This window comes from Benincasa hispida, chromosome 5 (genome assembly GCF_027475165.1).
Source record: "Benincasa hispida cultivar pf3 chromosome 5, pf3_genome.v1.1, whole genome shotgun sequence".
NCBI lineage: Eukaryota > Viridiplantae > Streptophyta > Magnoliopsida > Cucurbitales > Cucurbitaceae > Benincasa > Benincasa hispida.
The window spans coordinates 32996157-33013805 of NC_143482.1; the positions used below are offsets into that span (position 1 = coordinate 32996157).

Below are 17649 nucleotides of genomic sequence, written 5' to 3' on the forward strand. Positions count from 1 at the left end.
GAATTACAAATATCGCAATACAAAATTTGAGCATGTACAAAGAATTAAGGAATAGCTTCTGTACATAGAAATAATGAATGAATTAAAAATGAAAGAATCACTGCAACAAAAAATTTGTAGAATTATTGAGGAGGAGGTTCAGGAGGCTCAGGAGGAGGATTTTGTGGAGGAACATGAGGAGCTTCTTCAAAGTGTAGATATTGTTGTAAATGCAGAGGCACCATGGGACCATGTAGATAGGCTGTCAAAAAGTTGAAGTACTCATGGTTGCGCTCTGCCACTTGTCTTTGGTTCAGGTGGATCGTGTAGATATTGTGTTGAATGTTGATCAACACCTACCTTGTCATTGTAACATTGCATTGCAACTCTGCTTGTCACTCGTGTAATTCCGTTATTCGCTGACAGAAAAAGTCATGTTGATGAGAGAGAAGAGAACGCATATCAGCAAGGGCAGTAGCTAGGGTGGCAATGGTGGGCTGCGCCTACGATGTTTCACCATTAATGTTTTGGGGTTGGGCATAAGTTCCTTCACTCAAATCATGTGGCGGTGGAGGAGAAAATTGTGGTGAAGATGAAGGGGAGGATGGTGCTGCTGGATATGTGTTGGGTGAATTGGGGGCAAGAAAGAGATTAGTAAAATGTTCAGGGAGTGGGAAAAGGGGTTCCGTAGGAGGGCTTGGAGGGCGAATGATCAAAAGTAAAAGGTCCAAGGGTTTTTGATCTTGCGGTGATGGCTCTTGGACTTTTTCCTTGCCTTTGTCAACCTTGCACTGTTTCTTGGGCTTTGGTTGTTGCGGCGCATTTAAGTCGGTAATGGGCCTTTTCAGTGGAAGCTTAGAGCAATGAAGGGAATCTTTGAGAAGCATTCTCAAAATCTTGACGTTGGTGAGGCCATGGATTTCTGGCATTGGTTCTTCCTTAATACCTACACCCAATGAAAGGCATAAGCTTGAAAATGTTCAAGGGAAGAAATACTGGCCTCTTATATGCCCCACAAAACCTCGAATCTGCCTTGCGATCAATTGGTCCACATCTATTGGAATGTCGCGTGCTATGCAGTATGCGGCCATGACTCTATCCCTCGAAACTGTTTTGTCATGAGAAGTCGGGATGAGTTGCCGTTTCACCAAATACACCCAAAGTCGTGCCTCCGGAAGCAGTTTATTGGACGTAAGGGTTCTGATGCCTTTCATAGATACCGACCACTGCGTACCTGGTTGCGTTAATATCTTCAGCGCATCTTCCATTTATTCTTCTGTGGGATCATCAATGATTTTATTACCCGGTGCCTCTGGGATATCCTTCATCTGATATAACTCATTGATGTCCTTTGCGCTGAAAGGCACTACCTCCCTTTTCATGATCACCGCATCTTTGGTGCCATGAAGTCGTCCATTATAGAAAAATACGACTAATTATTTTTACTAAGTGACTGTTTAAGTTTGTCCAAAAGTAACACTTAGTTTGGAAAGTTAAACAACTTTGATTAACATTCATTAAACACTTTAACAAATATTAATCAACAATTGCATGCTTGTAGCAAATCTATCTAATTCACCTTTCCAGGTAGGTTCCCAGGTAGGGGTGTTTCGTTTCCGTCAGCTTAAATACCCTAGCCTAGCTAGAACCCGCCTTAGACAAAAGGTCCCTTATCGATAGATTTATTACAAATTTAATCTTTTATTCAAATCAATTTAATCCTATTAAACCAATTTAAAAGATTAATCTAATTTCTAATCTCATTAGAAATTTGTGAGCTTAGGCCTATCTCAATCAAATTTTAAAACTCTTTTAAAACATGATTAAAGCCTAAGTTTGCATGCAACTCTTTCTTATTGATTTTAATTCTAATTTCATTAATTATAACTCAAGGTATTCTTAACTTTTATAAATAAACCTAAGTGTCATGCTTCATGCAATGTTCATTCATTACTATATATAACTTTTATATAACTTGTAATGAACTAAGCATACATGTTGATAAACATCCTTATACTATAACACTTATAATATAAAGATGATACATGAATATGCTTAATGCATGCATATATTATAACTCTTATATTATATAATGCATGAGCATTCTTTAATGTAATTTAATCATGCAAACTACTATATTATAACACTTATAATATAAAGATGATGCATGAATAAATGCATAACCTATGGTGGGTTTTAAAACTATATGTCATACATTATGGCATATAAACTAACATACATCACATTAAATAAAAAATTGATGGACCGAGATAATTAGCCTCAAAACTGGAAAGAAAAGCTAACTATTTCAAAGAGCATCGAGTCACCCGGTTTAAACAGACGAACCAGGTCTTGAACCACCCGGGCGAAGCCTCGTCACTTAATTGTGTAGCATCTCCTTCAAATCGTCGAGTAATGCCTATCGAGTATAAACGATTGTGTAGGGATGATCGAGTGACCTTGGACTATGCGATAAGCATGAAGGCCATGCGATCGTGCAACGCACATCGAGCAACACATGCCATGCGATTAAGTAGACAACGACTATGCAATGAAACATGATTGTCTAAACGATCGAGGAGCAAGCGTCGAGTATCGTATATCGAGTGATCGATTAGCCAGTGACTATGCAATGAGCATGCTAGTCTACATGATCGGTTCGTGCGCGCGTCATGCGTCGACTATCATATACTCAGTGATTGTTTACCCCGAGCGTCTATGCAATCGAGTAGACAACGCAACACGATCGAGTAAACTCTTTACTCGATCGCATAGCATTAGCCATGCGATCGTTTAGCATAATACTACATGATCGAGTAGAACTTTTCTACACGATCGCATAGCCAAATCTAAACAATCGTTTAGCTTTAGCCACACGATGCGATCAACAATTGGTCTTCTTCCTCGAAGCAAACAACATTTCCATGCGTCTAAAGCTTCATCACGAATGTCTCAAACAAAACAAAAACTTGAATACAAACTCGATTGCTTGTTAATTATGCCCAAAAACATAGGGGCCCTTACAAATTAACTTTGTAAACTTAATGAAAGCTTTAAATAGAGGCAATTATCCCGAAATTATCCATCAACATTATCCACAACCACACTTAACACTTAAATGCAATGCAGAATTCATAAAACCCATAAATATTGTAAATGAAATTCAATACGTAATGGAATTTGGAAATCATAATAACTTGGCTTTGATACTAATTGAAGGAACTCTAAATTAAAGAACCAGTGAACGGAAGCGGATCGTTCTAAATTCCATTGTGAAAAAACACATATATTTACAGTCATACAAAAGAGATTATGCACTAAAGAATAAATTTCAACATGCTTCTTAAAATAAATACAAAGGATCGAGTGATAATACCTCTAAAAAACCCTTTCTTCACGTATTTCCCTCAATCGATCACCAACACGTCCAAACAGCACAAACGCAACGATCAACTGGAAGATCCTCAATCACTAGCGAATATAACTCGATCATTGATCCTCGAACAGAACAAGACACCACCACAAGATTACCTTGGTATTCTCGGTGGGAGAATCCAGGAGTTGTGGGCTCTGTATGATTTTGGATAGAGGATGGAGGAAGTAAACGATCGAGTATGCAATCAAATAATCGTGTAGAAGAAGAAGCCTAATGTGTGGACTTGATACTCGATCATGTAGTAACGAGTACTATCGTATAGTAAACTCAACGTTTGATCGTTTAGGCTTTAAGGCTATCGTTTGGTAAAACTAGTTTTTACTTGATAGTGTTTTTGTGAGATGTATCCAATAGAATGATTTAAAAAAAACTATTTTTCCTTTTTATCTCATAGTTACCATAAAACCGTAAATAACCAACCACTCAAGTCGATTATTGAGAAAAAGAAATATTAATTCTCATATAATTAATGAATTATAAATAAGTACAATAACTAACTTATCATATTATATTCATAACCTATAGTTTTAATATAGCATCATATGCAACATATAAACCATAGTTTTTTTTTCTATTTTAAGGCATTTAATATAAATCATATTTATATTAATTCCTCCAATCAAATAATGTATCAAATACATTATAACAATTATATCACATATAATTTAATTAATTTAATTATATCAAATATAATTGAATTAATTTAATTATATCAAATATGTAATCGAATTCCCTCTTGTTAATTTGAACACTTCAAACTAACCCAGAATCTGATTCTCAACTTGAACCAATTGAGCTACCAAGGGGAGCTTATGGATCTGTAGCTTGAAGCTCGAACTATACGTGAATAGTTGACTAAATTCTTTAATCACGATATCACCATCCGTTAACTGTCGGGCACTTCACTAAAGACCGACAGCTGCACTCTTCATACTACAGATATATTTCTGTGTCCATTCGATATAACCAGTCAACAATGTGACGACCCTTCACAAATCGCTCGTAAGTATAGCTTGGTCAATTTATCATTTTGCCCTGTAGTTATATCTAACTCCTTAAGTACCACTAATTCCTTTAATGAACAATAAGTCATAGTCCCACTATGATTGAGCCCTCTATTCCCAAGAGAGGGTGTGACCACTATGTTCAAGACTCGGAATCAGCCCTTAAGGGAGCAATTTATCTACTTACCCCTGCATCGGGGAATGAATGAATTCCATTTTGTGTAGCTGAATTCCTAGCTCCCCAATCAGACGAATCCCCAAAATGGTAGGCCTTTTGAGTTGGCAATCTAGGCACTCTCACCCATATAAATCAAAGGACCGCCTTCATGAGCAGGAGTTCCCAACTCACTCAGGATTCAGGCCATGTCACCTATGGTCATCTTAATGAAATGTAAATCTCTATTATCAACAGTGTTATATAAAGAGACTAATCATTTCGTGGTCTGGTCTTATACAAACTCTTTGTATAGGATACCTCTGATGTATGTCTCCACATAAATGATCAGGATCAAATCATTTGTAGCACTTTACAACACTTGTATCATCTACAAAGTAGGTTGTATTCGTAGTATCACCAGAATAAGGTATCCCTCCTTATCCATCTACTACAGATCATTTAGGTTATTAATTTAAACAAGATCCACCTGTATGTCTTTGCATACTTGTTTAAATTTACATAAAATAACCTCGGATCTTAGTTTATTGGATTGATTAAATGCTTATAAAATAACACTTATTTTATTAACAACAATATGTTTACAGAGTTTACAAACTACGAGATTACAAGGAGATTTAGGACACCATTCCCAACAACCTTGGCATGCACTAAAACAAGTACATAATTGAGGAAAATGCTAAGCAATCTCATGTAACTTAATTGCTTGAAAATATATAAACTTATCAAAATTATCATTGAAATCACATAGTTTATCACTCTTCATAGTTTTTGCTAACGCGGAACCAATTCAATGCATAACATTCTTCATTAACAAGTTTTGTTGAAACTTGAATTCATCTCCTGGGATGTGGCTCTTCTGTACATCACCTTCCCAGTTCCACTGGCTCTGTGTGTACGTAGCTAGGATCCTATCATCACTCACCTCTAAGCTCGGTTACCACTTCGAGGTATTGAGCTAAACATACTTTACTAGGAGTCCTTCACATAAACATCACACTTAGCTTTGTCTTATAGACTTAGCTTTCCCTAATAGCAGACGTTAACCATTCAGGCTTTGTCTGGGGCAACTTACTTCATAAGCACTAGACATTAATTACTTATGAACATCATGCCTGGACCATACCTATCCATACTCTATAAGTTATTAATCTACCAAGCATTCATAAACATCAGTAAAGGCATAACTTGGCAAATGTTTGAGGTTGGCTATCAATAAGTTACTTTCATTAAAGCATGACTTGCCATATCATTCATAAACATTTGTAAACATTAGAATCACTCACAGTCTTTGGGAACTCTCTTTAAGATTGATGAGCTTCTCCTACTAATGTCACACTGTGAACATATCACAATACTTTAGTTACTAGCCATGGTTTCCCCTTTTAGACTCGCTTTCAGAATTAAGCTCACATTTATTCCTTTCGCTTTCAATTCTTTGTAACTTACCTTAGGGTATCGGGTACTTAGTCGAATTTAAAAGGGCTTAAACTTCAGTTGCTCGCCTCTTTCTGACAACCACACCAGTACGTAGTAGGATTTTTGGGGTGCCAAACCCACGTTTAGTAAGTAGTTGCCTGTTCGCCCAACAAATTCCAAATTCAGATTCTAATGTCAATAACTCGAAATCCAGAACTCATTTTAAGAAAATTTCTTCTTCAAACATGCTCAAAATTGTGTTAACAATGTTACCTCAAAATTTCAGCATAAATATCTTTGCGGTTTGATTTGGAGATTTAAATCTTCCTCAATGGCCCTAAACTGCGAAGCTGCTTGCTTGTTCAACACTTTCTAGGTTTAGCTTCCAAAATATGTAACTCAAACCCCAAACCTTATCTTGAAAAAGTTCCTTCTACAAGCTTACTCATAAAGGTGATAAAAATATTACCTTAAGTTTTCAGCTTGAAATTTCATGTTGTTCGGCCTGGATCTTGATTTCTTTGTCGACAGCCCAAATTCACCTAAAAATGGAACCCAACGATACTTCCTTCATTCTTCGGTCTTCTTCTGGTGAGACTTACTTCCAATGGCTCTGCTTAAAAAACTAGACTCATAGAGCTTTCCAACGTACCAAGTTCGCCTGATTTGCTCGAAGGAATCGTCTAAAACGAGCTCTTGAAGTTCTTTTTCCTTTTTATACTACCGTCCAACCCTTATGCATGAAATCTCCTTAAGCCACCTCACCCATTATTGGAGATTAAGGGTCCAGATTAAGCCATCTGTCCGGATAACTAAAAGAAAAGTTTAAAGCTGAACATTTTGAGCAAACTCAATCATCAATGGAAAAACTCGATGGAAATTTCGATGGTTCTCTGCTGAATACTCAATGGGAAGAACCCGATGCTCGATGGGATACTCGATGCTCAACCCTTCCTCGATCGCTTATTCTGGTGTCTTCTATTCGTCGATCCAGCTGTTGTCAGTCTTTCAAACATTGCGTCGACCATCGGTTGTCGCCGTCCAACTCCCTTTCCTTGATGTTGTCGATGGTGTTGTTTTGCTCTTGCCAGAATCTCAAAATTTATGTAAAATTGGGTCCCTTTAGATTCGGGTTTGGTATTAGGTGGCTTTTCATTGTGTTGATTTGGAAGATTTCAAGTGATTTGGATTTCAAGCCCCATCTTGGGTAATAATATTTTGGTTTAACTTTGGTAAATTTTGGTGAATTTCAACACTTTGGGCCTTTTGGATTAAGAGTAATTGTGGAAGTTTAGCTATTAAATATTGGACTTAATTTAAATTCAGGCTGGCCAGCAGAATTTAGTTTTACAATTAATTTTGGACCAAGCCACATTTTTGGTAAGTTAAAGTTGGGGATATTTGGGAATTTTGGTTAATTGGATTTAGACCCAAAGGGAGTAATTTAAATTTTGGATTCACCATTTTAGGCCTTGGTTGCTAAATTAACCTTGAAATTTATGTTATAGGATTGATCCAAGTCTTTCAAAACTTTTAAGAAAATTAGTTTCTTGGATTTTCATTCATGACCAAATTTGAGGTTAGTAATATTACTACTGGAACTGCCTATGTGCTTGGTGATAAAATTTAAGATTTAGCCTGAGAATTTTAAGGTTGTTTGTATCAAAATGCATGAGGGCAAATTAGTTGATCAGATTATGTTTTGCAACATGTTATAAATGCTAGCATGAACTAAACTATTCTCTGTTTATATGATTGGCTAAGATGAACAATGAGATGATGATATGTATTTGCATGTTTGTGGGACTATGTTTTATGATGCATGTCATGTTTATGATAGTGATAGTTACCCTTACCTGTAATTAGATACCCACCAGATGTGGTGATCTCTTTCGGGATTTCACCAGAGGTTTGTGATTCCTTCCGGATTCACCAGAGGTTTGTGTTTACTTCAGGATTCATCAGAGGTGGTGATCTCCTTCAGGATTGATGTAATGAATACATCCGCAGTGGAAGAAAAATGAATATAAAGTACTCTAATTAGATTAATTACAAAGATAAGCATGCATGCAATAAAACAATTAAAAGGGGGAAAAGAATACAACCTTTGTAGTCTTTGAATCTTCTCCAAATCAGCTCAAATCTCCTCACGAGCGGTTCGTAGACCACCACGAGCGTCTTCCCGACTATTCTTTGGCCTTAGAACGGGATGGTGGAATTTGACTAATTTAGAGAGGACAAATGCTAAAGCTTTAAGAGAAAAAAAGGATGAGGCTATCACATAATCTCATCAAAACTCACTATGGCCAAGAGTTCTTCAAAAACAATAAACACTCTCTTTTAAAGACCATTACATGCAGACATGCAACTTTGAGTTTGATAAGAATTTGACACTAAAAAATCCATTAACTCAAAGTGGGATTTGGTAGGACAAGTGTCTTCAAATGAAGACCACACTTAGCCATGTAAAAGTGGCATTTCCTACTCATAAATGTTGGATCTTTCCACTAATTTGGTCAAAGTTTGACTCCCAAAGTCCAATGTCAACAAATTTTACTTTTTGACTTTCAAAAATCAAAAGTCAACAATTTGACTTCCATTACATTTTTTACCTAGTTAACAATTTGACTTTTGATGCAATTTTGACCAATTATATTTAATTTCAAAATTAATTATAATAATCAATTTTAAAATTAAATTAATATTAAATAATTTAATTATTTAACTTAATATTAAATCCAACACTATCCCAATTTATATGAATCCCTATTCATAATCTTGATATTTAAATCTTATTTAAATATCTTCTATTTTCTCTCTCTTTATGTTAATTCACAATTAAACATTAGGTTAAATATATTGTATATATTTAATGCTTTGCTCCAAAAATCGAATTTGAACACTTCAAATTAGTTCATCACACTGTTCTAAGGTTTAGTCCGATATGAGCTAGTAAGGGAACCTAAGGGACCTATAGATCATGGGCTTCACGATCCGCGATTAACTGACTAAACTCTTTAACCTAATTAACCACCATTCGTTAACTATCCCGTCACTCCATTAAAGCCCAATAGTCGCACTCTTCTCACTGTAGATATATTATGTCCACTTTATATAACCACGATTAGTAAGTTAACCCTTCACAGGTTGTTCGTAATAACGGCTAGGTCAAAAGTTGTTTTATCCCCGAGATTACATATTGCTCCTTAAGTCTCACTTATCCTCTAATGAACAATTGGGTTGTGATCCAATCACTAAACTGAGTCCCTCTTGGGCCAGTGAGAGGGTGTGGCCCCTTGTTCAAGACCTATAGTCAGCATTTAAGGGAACAACCACTTTATTATCCCTAAAAGCGGGCAGGAGTGAATTTCGTCTTGCACCCTATGTCCCCAGCTATCTACCTAGTCTTACCCCTGAAATGGGAAGCTTATTGAGCCAGCGCTTTTAAGCCAACCCTCACCTATGCAAGTTTAAGGATAATCCCGAATAAACAGGGGTTCATAGTTAGCTCAGGATTAAGGTCAAGTTACCAAGGTCATCGCTTTGAAATAGTCAGTTAAATAGTAAAAAACGTTATAAAGTTAAAGTGACTTAATTCTTGGTATGATCTTATGCAAACTCATTGCATAGGACGTCTCAATTCCTCATGTCAATATATGAACAAATCAAGATCACTTCGTTTGTAGCACTTTACAACAAATTGTAACAACTACAGAGTTGGCCGCATCCAATAGTATTACTAGAATAAGGCACCCAATCTTATTCATATACTATAGATCATTTTGACTATTTACTCAAACCTGATCCACTCTTATGTCTCCACATAAAGTTCAAGTATTCATGAAATAGTCATGGATCTTTTAGTTTATTGGATTTAGTCTTTATAAGTGCAATTCATATATTCAACAACAATTTTATTGAATAAACGTCAATAACATCTTTATTGATAATAGAATATGTTTAACATTACAAACTACGATTTTTAGGACATACAAACCAACAAGGATTTCACCAGAGATTTGTGATTCCTTTGAGATTCACCAGAGATTTGTAGGTACACCTAATCTACGGTATAGTGGGTTCAATTATTCACCAACTAGCCGACCCATGGAAACTAGAGGGTTATGCTTACCCTACTAGAGAGTGGCATCTAAAAGACATAGATGCTTAGCCTGACCCCGATAGTGGGGTTACTTATTGAGTGTTTTTACTCATTATTTCTCATGTTTATTTTTCACGTAAGGGTAAGTATGCGCCAGTGAATGACAAGCGAAATCTGTGATCGAGTCACTAAGACTAGTCATATGTTTTCGCTCATGTGTTGAAGATTTTATGTTTTAAAATTGTAATCTTGATGTTTGAACTTGAAGTTTCGAGTGTTTTACTTTTAAAACTTTTCTTTCTTTTTCTTTGAAAATTTTCTAGTTTTTTTTTTTTTTTTTTTTTTTTAATGAGTTTAAGGGTACCTTGCTAAATGGATTTCAGTTATTTAGTTTTAATAAAGATAATTAAATAATGAAAAGATGTCAATTTAATTTGTATGCAAGCATGTCTATAGTAATGAACTAGTTTAAATCCTAGGGAGTCGAGTCGTTACACTGGCTATTTTAGATGAGGGATTTTTTTAAAGAGATCTGAGCAAGAGATTAAGGAAGCTTGAGAGAAAAAAATTACAGAATCCTTCTGTAATTTTCCTTCAGGAAGAAGAAGATGAAACAACCCCTCTTAATAAACAAACTTCTCACTAACCTAGTAGAGAGAAAAGGGAGAGGAAGTTCTAAAATTATTTTTCAAACTATAAAAATAATAAATAAAAATAATTTTAATAAATACTTTAATATATATTTATATGATAACTACTTTATCATATAATATATATTAAACTATATGTCATATCAAATATAACATATAGCTTATAGTTTAATATTGTATCTAATACAATATAACCTATAGTTTAAATTCTCTCACCAACGACATTTAATATAAATCCCATTTATATTAAATTTAATTATATGAATCCAATTCACATATTTAATATTTGAATCATATTCAAATATTTATTTCCTCTCATATATACTTTATATTATAATGTATCAAATACATTATAATAATTAGATTATATATAATTAGATTAAATTAATTATATCAAATATAATTAATCCCCTCAATCAATTTGAACAATTCAAATTAATCCAAAAATTGATTCTCATTAATTCCCGTTGAGCATAGGGGACCTTATGGACCTGTGGCTTGAAACTCCAATGGTATGTAAAAAATTAATTAAACTCATTTAATTAAATTATTCATCATCCATTAACTGTCGGGCACTCCACTAAAGACCGACAGCTGCACTCTTCATACTACAGATATTTTTTTGTATCCGGTGGATATAACCAGTCAATAGTACAATGACCTTTCACAAAATGCTCGTAAGTATAACTGGGCCAAAATTACCGTTTTGCCTCCGTAATTATATCTAACTCCTTAAGTACCACTGATCCCTCTAATGAATAATAAATCATAGTCCAACTATGCCCAAACCCCTCTCGGACTAGGAGAGAGTGTAACACCACATTGTTCAAGCCCCGGAATCAGCCCTTAAGGGATCAATTTATCTATTTACCTTGATATTAGGGAATGAGTGAATTTCTTATTGTGTAGCTGTGTTCCCAGCTCCCCAATTAGACGAATCCCCAAAATGGTAGGCTTGTTGAGTTAGTGATTTGCCCACTCTTGCTCATACAAATCAAATGACTGCCTTGATAGGCAAGAGTTCACAACTCACTCAGGATTTAGGTCATGTTACCCATGGTCATCTTGGTGAAATGTAAGTCTCTGTTATGAACAACGTTATATAATGAGATTAGTCATTTCGTGGTCCGGTCTTATACAAACTCCTTTGTATAGCATCGCTCACATGTCTCCACATGAATGATCAGGATTAGATCATTTGTAGCACTTTACAACAATTGTAACATCTACAAAGCGGGTCGTACTTGTAGTGTCATCGGGATAAGGTATCCAACCTTATCCATCTACTACAGACCATTTAGGTTGTCACTTAAACATGATCCACTTATATGTCTCTACATACATGTTTAAGCTACAAGATAACCTTGGACGTTAGTTTATTGGTTTGTGGGTTTAATGCAACTAAATGTCAAATAAAACATCATATATTTTATTAGATAAATAAGATGTTTGTACATTACAAACTATAGGACCCCACGAGATTTAAGGACATACCGACGAATGACAAGAAGAATCCGTAACCATGTCATTGGAACTAGACAGAAGCTTCCGCACATGTCTTTCATATTTATCATGTTACAGTTGTTAACAGTCAAATGTTTAGAGTTTTAAATTATGTTTCTTAATTGAATTTTACGTTTAGGGGGACCCCAATCAAAGATTTCTAGTTATTTGAATTGTTGTAAAAGTAATTTATTTTATGAAATTCTTTAGGTTTTAGTCATAATTTTTAAAGAGTATATATATATATATATATAAACATATTTGAAAACAAATCACTCACAGTCTTTGATTCGTGGCCTTGGGCTTATAAGTTTCCCCAATCACTGTTTGGCCTAAAATTCAGATATAACTTAAGGTCATTTCCTAATTATTCCATTCAGTCCAAAAGAGTTTAAATAATTCATAAATTCAACCCGAGACCTTAAATCATGCTTTTCAAGGCTAAAATATCTTCCAAGATACTTAGTTTATCTCTAACATAACTTGTGGAATTCAAACTACCCAACTAGACTCAATGGAAACTAAAAAAAAAAACAAAAACAAAAACAAGATTGGGTCTTAAAGAGGTGATGTGTGGCGCTATGCAGCACTGCATTACGCACACAGGTGAAAGCTGTCTCCCTTGTTTTTTTTTTTCTAGCTTCGACTTTTAATTTTCCAGCTCGAATTTCACCAACTCTCAACTAAATAACTTCAAACGTCTTTCATAAATTTTAATAAACATATTAATACCTGAGAGTTTGAAGCTTCGAAAACCTTTGGATAACTTGGAATCAGCTTCAAAACTCCACTGTCTGTTTTGGCTGAATTTTCGAGTAACTTTAGTTTTCCTATAAATTCATCAACTTCCAACCAAAATTAGCACAGACATCCTTCATGAAAAATGTTGGAAAACCTCTTAACTTACTAACCTCAAATTCCAGCTTTTGATTTCTTTTCTATAACTCGGATTCTCGGAATCCTCAAAATTCCATAGCTTGTTCAGAAACATTGGAATTCCAGACCAACTTCTATTTTCCCCTCAATTTCATCAGATTCTGCAACTCCAAAGACTCCTGAAGCCCTTGAATCTCTTCTCCACTCGATCCTCAGTGGTCTAGTTGAAAATAAATGGAAGTTGTTCGAGAGAAAATGGTAGCATTGACTAAAAAAGAGAGACTCCTTTGATTTATTTATTTATTTATTTTTTTATAATTCTTCCACCGACTAGGGGTGAGCATCGGCCGGGCAGGATCTGTTTTCATGGAAAACTGAAGCCGAAATCGACCAAATTTGTTTAATCTACGAAAAATCAATTTCTCCAAATGCTAAAGTAAACTGATCGTCCGAACCAGTAAACTAGTTTGGTCGGTTCAGCGTAATCGACCGCTTTTTTAAATTTTAGTTATTTTATTATTATTATTATTATTATGGTACCTATGTTGTTGGGCTTGTTGGGCCCGTTGGACTTGTGACATTTTTTTCCCCAGTATATAGCATATAGGATTATAAATTCTACAAAATTCTAAAATTCAATTCTAAAATCCAAAATTCCAACAAAATATTAATTCCAAAGTTCTAAAATCCAAAGCTTCTACAAAATTCTAAAATTCAATTCTAAAATCTAAATTTTCAACAAAATATTTATAAATTCCAAAGTCCTAAAATCCAAAACTTCTACAAAATTCTAAAATCCAAAATTCCAACAAAATATTTAAGAATTCCAAAGTCCTAAAATCCAAAACATCAACAAAATTCTAAAATCAATTATAAAATCCAACAACAATCCAAAGTCCTAAAATGTAAAATCCAAGACTTCTACAAAATTCTAAAATTCAAAACTTATACAATCTTGTTGATATTTCCCAATCTGTGATCCATGACATGACAATTTGGAATCACATCCAACAAAATGGAAATTTAAAAAGAAGAATTAAAATTAAAAATTCATAATTAAGAATGAAGAATTGAAAATTAAATGAGTACCTTCTTGAAACTTTAAATGTAAACGATCGTCCGAACTTCAAAATTTCAATACAAAAGGTAATCGAATCCAATATAATTATTTAAAATCTTCCATCTTGTCGACATCCTTTTCTCCATCCATGAAAAACCGTAATCTTATGAAATTAGAATTTAAAAATAAGAATTAAAAAATTACAATTAAGATGGAAAAAAAACTCATACCTTCTTCAAACTTTATATATTCTTCAAACTCTTGATTCTGAAGTTCAAGATTGATTGGGTCTGAATTTAACCAATTCTGAGTGCATACAAGGGCCTCCACCATTCTTGGAGCCAATGAATAACGATTTGAATTAATCACCCGTGCTCTTGTACTAAAAGCAGACTCAGATGCTACGGTAGATACTAGAATCGTCAAAATATCTCTACTAATACAACTAAGAATCACAAACCGATGCTCATTTTGCTTCACCAATGAAGTATGTCAAAAGTGCTATCATCATTACTATTTTCAAGAGAATCCAACAAGTATACATCAATCTCTGACTCCCAATCAAAAGTTGTGATCTTAGTGGTTCAAAACACATTTGTGTAGCCATAATTCTGATCCACTCCCACTTCCATTTGATCTTCCACATCCACATCCATAATTGTTTCCAAAAATTACCGGTTTGCCTTTGTAGTTACATCTAACTCTTTAAATACCATTGATTCCTCTAATGAACAACAAGTCATGGTCCAACTATGACTAAGTCCCTCTTGGGCCAAGAGAGGGTGTGGCCACAATGTTCAAGCTCCAGAATCAGCCCTTAGGGGAGTAATTTATCTACTTACCCCGACATTAGAGAAGGGATGAGTTCTGCCTTGTGTAGTTGTGTTCCCAACTTCTCAATCAGACGAATCCCTAAAATGGTAGGCATATTAAGTTGACAATCTGGCCACTCTCACCCATACAAATCAAAAGACCGCCTTCATAGGCAGGAGTTCACAACTCACTCAGGATTCAGGTCATGTCACCTATGGTCATCCTGGTGAAATGTAAGTCTCTATCATTAACGACGTTATATAATAAGACTAGTTATTTCGTGGTCTGGTCTTATACAAACTCTTTGTATAGGATATTCCCGCTCACATGTCTCCACATGAATTATGAGGATCATATCATTTGTAGCACTTTATAACACTTGTAACATCTACAAAGTGGTTTGTATCCGTAGTGTTACCAGGATAAGGTACCTAGCCTTATCCATCTACTACATACCGTTTAAGTTATCATTTAAACATGATCCACCTTATGTTTCTACATACATGTTTAAATTACATAAAAACCTAGGATATTAGTTTATTGGATTGAGTGTATGCTTATAAAATAACAATTATTTTATCAATAACAATTTGTTTATACAATATTTACAAACTACGAGAATACAATAGAGATTTAGGACACCAATCCAAACAAGCACTATAACTATAATAGCTACCACTACCAAGTCCATTGTTGTACTCATGAAAAATACGTCTCAAAACATTCTCCACATTCCTAGTCTTTGTCTTAGCAATCTATGGCCTGTAAAGGTCATTCTAATAATATGTTAAGCACTTCATCTTATAATGAGGATCGAGCACCATAGCAATACACAAGAGCAATTTTTTTTCTTCTCATCATTCCCCCAATACTTGTCAGATTTAGCTTTCATATTATTAACCATAGTATAAATCATTTTAATTACACTACTAGCATTCAATTGTATGTATTTCTGAATTCTACATGTCTCATGGAAATCCAAATTTGAAGTTGTAAACAAAGTTCCTGAAAGTTTCAATGTGACATTATAAAAAACTTTCAAGAATCTAAGCCTAGCATTTGCCCAATAATTCTTAGTGGGTGGTGAATCATTTCTATAAGAATTATCATCCTCTAACCTATTGAAAGCTCTTGCAAAATTTGTAGTTACCTCAAGCATCAAATGCGTGGAGTTCCATCTTGTGGGAACATCAAGACACACAACATTATTGCAAGATATCCTTTCATTTTCAACACACTTTTTAAACTTCATCATATGTGAAGGAGAAGATCTAAGATACCTAACAACATTTCGAATTCTACTAATGCTTTTATTATGTTCCCTCAAAGCATCACATACAATAAGATTTAATTTGTGTGCATAACATCTAACATGCAAATATTCACCATTACATATCAACCCCTTACTGAATCTCCTAATCATATAAGGAATAGTAGTATCATTTGAACTGGCATTATCAACAGTTAAAATCATGACCTTCTCAATGCCCCAATCTTTCAAAATCTTTTCAATATTCCTCCCAATGGTGTCCCCTCTATGATTGTCAATAACACTGAAGCTAAGAATTCTTTTATGTAATTTCCAGTCACAATGAACAAAATGTGTAGTCAATACCATATAGTTTACGTTATGTCCTAAAGTCCAACAATCAGTAGTGAGGCAAACTTTATATTTCATTTTAGCAAACATGTTCTTCAATTTTTGTTTTTCATTAACATACATCTTAGAATATCCCTAGCCACAGAAATCGTGATGGAACAACAAACTTAGAAACTTGGGAACATGTTAATGTACTAACAAAATTCTTAAAACCCTTACTTTCAACAAATTTGAAAGGAAATTCCTCTAGAATTAACATTTTAGCCAAAGCTTCACGACAACTTTATAAATTAAACTCCTTGCATACAAGTTGTGAAGGACCATCCCCAACCCCTTCTTCTTTTGGTTTGAAAGCTAAAGTCTTTTGAGTTGGATCTCTCTTTCTTTGGTAAGGGAAATTTTTACAATTATCCAAGTGATTTTTCATCATCCCAATACCATTACGCTTTGAATGACACGCATAAGTAGCTCCACAATATTTACAACTAGCATAACAATCATTAGGATCACCTTTCAATCGCTCAAAATCTTCCCAAACTATGGATTTTTTTTTTCACATTCTTGTGCATTTTTGTTGGTTTCTCAATGACTTCTTCTTCATGTTCATCAACGTTAATGGTAGCCTTATCTATCTTCTCCGTCGTATTCATAAATTTTCTTTTTCCTCTTCTATATTTATCCTATAAATATATCATAATATAAACTTTCACTTCACAGCAAATCAAAACTAGAAAATAATGAAGCTTCAAGTTTGGAAGATGAAAACACTTACTGGGTAGTTTGAAAGATGAAAAAATCAAGCTTCAAGTTTGGAAGATGAAAAAAGCTTCAATGTTTTGATGTTCGTTGTAAACTTGTAATGTGGCTGTTCGTTTGTCTGCACTGTCGAGTGTCACGTGCCGCATGCCTGTGTCGTGAGTTTGAAGAATAAAGAATCTGAGTGTTTCATTTTCCTTTTCCCTGTTTGTGAGACATGAATTGTGAGACGTGTGATGTGAGGCAGGCTGAGGGCTGAGAGTGAGGGCTAGACTG

At 34.6% G+C, this 17649-nt stretch overlaps 1 pseudogene; it reads right to left on the minus strand.

The window, feature by feature from the left end:
• Positions 1 to 482: 482 nt before the first annotated feature.
• LOC150036052 (zinc finger BED domain-containing protein RICESLEEPER 2-like) lies at positions 483 to 17267 on the minus strand (annotated as a pseudogene).
• Positions 17268 to 17649: the final 382 nt, after the last annotated feature.